This window comes from Micrasema longulum, unplaced genomic scaffold (genome assembly GCF_059751315.1).
Source record: "Micrasema longulum isolate JH-2025_06_02 unplaced genomic scaffold, ASM5975131v1 h1tg000603l, whole genome shotgun sequence".
In the NCBI taxonomy this organism is placed as follows: Eukaryota; Metazoa; Arthropoda; class Insecta; order Trichoptera; family Brachycentridae; genus Micrasema; species Micrasema longulum.
The window spans coordinates 90576-94198 of record NW_028277799.1 but is presented as its reverse complement, the minus strand read 5'-3'; positions in this window follow the sequence as shown (position 1 = coordinate 94198).

Sequence of the window (3623 nt, the reverse complement as noted above, 5' to 3'; positions counted from 1 at the left end):
TTCGTGTCTGGGCGTATTACGTCTAGTTTTGTATGTGAAATAGAACCAAAATTCTGGACAGATGTTGTTAATTCTATTTCGATGGGCTTTTTTATAATTTTCCATCCTGCACCCAGTGGTGTATAAAGCACAGCATTGGTATTTCAATTTCAGTCTGACACTTTAAGTGCCGGTCCAGAATAGTAGAATATTACAGAATGAAACGAATTTTAAAATTAATATTTTACATCCCTCTACCTGGAATCGAACTTTGGTTCACAGGTATAGTAATGTGGCAATTGCTACACTACGAACCGGACTTCCATAATCTTTATTTTATTTTCTTTTTCAGGATGTAAAACTGAAAGTGTCTATTAAAATTAAATACACGCGTACAGAATTCTCCTGTTCTTTCACACACTGAGCTGCAATTTTTGTCCGCTCAAAAACCAAAAGTAAAATAGTATAATTATTTCTTTTCATCGGAGGTCTTGTTATACACAATAAATGGTAAAATAGATTCAAAAATTCATTTTTTGTAAAAGTCCTTCGAGTAATTGCTTTCATTTGCCAATTCAGGGCTTCTAAACTTTCTGCGTAATTTTATTATAAATACGTCAATTAATTCAAAGTTTGTAATTGTTAAATAGTTCAAATATTCCAAAGTTTGTAATATGTTGACATTTTTTTACTTATTATCCATTAAATGCAGATCTCCGCTCTAAACTTAAACAAAAAAAAAATTCTCGTCAGCTTTCTGCAATAGCCGACTTTTTCTTGCTAAGTACCTAAAAAAATGTTTCCAGTACAGTTTTCATTATTAACACATAATATAATAAGATCCTTTTAAATCCACAAGGTACTCCTTTCGAGTACAGCCTTGCATGATTGAGCCTTAAATTTTTCATACATCCGTAAAGTAATGGTAGTCAGCGACGGTCCGGGGGTGTGGGTTGGAAATACGCCCAGGAAAGAGGGTAGTGATAGGGGTTGGTAAGCCGGAGACAACACCCGGGGGCTGTAGACTGTAGACAACCCTTTGCTGAAAACCTTTTGAAACACAATAGGGTGATGATGGGATGTGAAATACCTCCAGAAACATGATAAAAATTCACACTGATATCAAATGCGGAACGCAGTTTTTTGCAACCACCACGATTTATTTTCTTATTTATTATATTAATCTTTCAATTAGAGGTCCTAATGTTGATGCATCTTTACACAAATAAAGCAATAAGTTCCTATTTTAATGATTTCTCACAGTTTTCTTCCCGTAATTACACTTATTTGCTGATTCTGGGCGTTTGCTTACTTTTACATATGTTAATTCTAAAGCCACGAAGAGTTGAAAACGTTCCAGTTATGAAAAAAAAAATAGCAATATGTTTACCTTTTTAACTGCGGCACTGTTCTGAATATTGTTTATTTTCCCTTCAGACTGCTCAATTTCTAATAAAAAATACTAAAGCACAGAACAGTAATTTTGTTATTAATGGTATGACTTAAGTCTAGTTATTATCAGTTCTGTTGGCATCGTGGTATAGTGGTCAGTCCGTTTGCCTATCATAAAAGGGCTCTCAGACTCGATTCCTGACATGGTTGATATGAAGTATTTATTTTTAAAAGTATTTTTAAACTAGAATATTTCATAGTCCCTGGACCAACACCTGAAGCGTAAAACAAATCAAATTTCCTTTATGTAAGATTTTTTGTACCAATGCAGTCTCCTATGAAAAAGGTGTGGTGAGGGAATGATAATGATAATTATTAGTTTATTTACAACCAATGAGAAAAAATTATTCATGTTAATATATTTTAAAATGTCTGAAGTTAAATATAAAAAACCGTCTGTTGGTGTCATAAAAAATGACGATACTAAAAACCGAAAACTTGAAATTAGTTAGTCTAAGTATCAGCTTCTTGTTAGGTAAAGAAAAAAAAACAAGAACTCTCACGAAAAGTCACATTTCTTGCAAGTACAAGTAATTTCTAGCCAGTTTAAATTCGAAATATTCATTATTTGCTTACAAAATTTTAATAACTTGATAACATAATATCTATAGGGTCTCTTATTTTATTTTATTTTTTACGCTGCGAAAACAGTTATTTGCATCGTCAATAAAATTGGCTTATGAATGTTGATAAATCAAAAGTGATGGTTTTTGAAAGGGATGAAAATATAACTAAATGTGAGATCAGCGTTAACGGAGATATTCTAAATCAGGTAGAAGAATTTGTGTGCCTGGGAAGTATGTTTACTGGGGACGGAAAGGCCGATAAAGATATTGAAAGGAGGGTGAGTGCCGGGAACAGGGTGAACGGTGCACTAAAATCTTCTTTGGCAAACATATGTTTATCGCAGGAGGCTAAACTAGCAGTTCAAAACGGAGTTCTAGTTCCAACTCTAATGTATGGGAGTGAAGTATGGAATTAGAAAAATAATGATGAAAGTAGGTTGAATGCTGTCGAAATGCGATTCCTCAGGCAAATGTGTGGTAAAACGATGTATGATAGGTGCACAAATGTCGAGATCCGTGAAGTGTGTAAGGCTGAGACATGCATTATTGACAGAATCAAGAAAGGGGTGCTGCGTTGGTTTGGACGTGTAGAGCGAACGGACAGCGAAAGAACGGCTAAAAGGATCTACGATGCAAATGTTGATGGATGCAGAAAACGAGGAAGACCGAGAAAGACATGGCACGATCAAGTCCATCAAATACTTGAAGATGGACATGTCAAAAGTAGGAATAATCGGCCTGCGTGCATGAGAAGATGTATGAATGTAGAGGAAGCGAGGTCTGTATGCCAAGATAGAGTGTTATGGAGTTCTATCCTCTCTGCCTACCCCTACGGGGAAACGGCGTGATGGTTTGTTGTTGTTGTTGAATAAAATGTATTTTTTTATAATCATGGAAAATTAACACAGCATCATCAATGTTTTATGATCCCTCAACGGCGCTTTATAATTGAGTATTTATTTTAATCTAAAGTTAGATAAAGCGTACTCAAGATTCTAATTTACTTGAAATTTAGGCTTTGCCAACAATTTTTTTAAAAGATATAATCAAGCACCGCCTGTTTGAAAAAAGCTACTATAGAGTCAATGAACATTTGCAAAACAAGACAGATTGGCATAAGATTTGCGTTTATTATTTTTTTATTTTAGTTTTTTGATTTCAATTCATTTGATTGGTTTAATTTACTAATTATTGATTTATATTTTAAAGTTTTAATTTATTCATTGATGAATGCAAGAGATTTGATGAATTCTATATAAAGAATTATAAAAATTATGACAATAATAATAACTGTAGCCTGAAAAGCCGATCAACTGAGGCCCATTGGGCCGATTTCATAAAGAAAATATGTCATATTCATTAATGTTTATAAGGCAAAGAGAACATATTCGTTGCAGAATTTACAAACCTCTTATATTTGCCAACAGCTATTATTTACTCTTCACAAAAAAATATTTTGATTCCCAAAGGGGCAATATTTCTAGGTGCCCGAAATTCTCATCAACTGAGGCCCGTAGGGCCGACTAAACAAGATCTGGGGGGGTGAATTTACTAGCATAACTGTTACTTGCTTTTATATTATTAATTTAATAATCAACGGAACATCCATGGTCCGCATTTCGTATT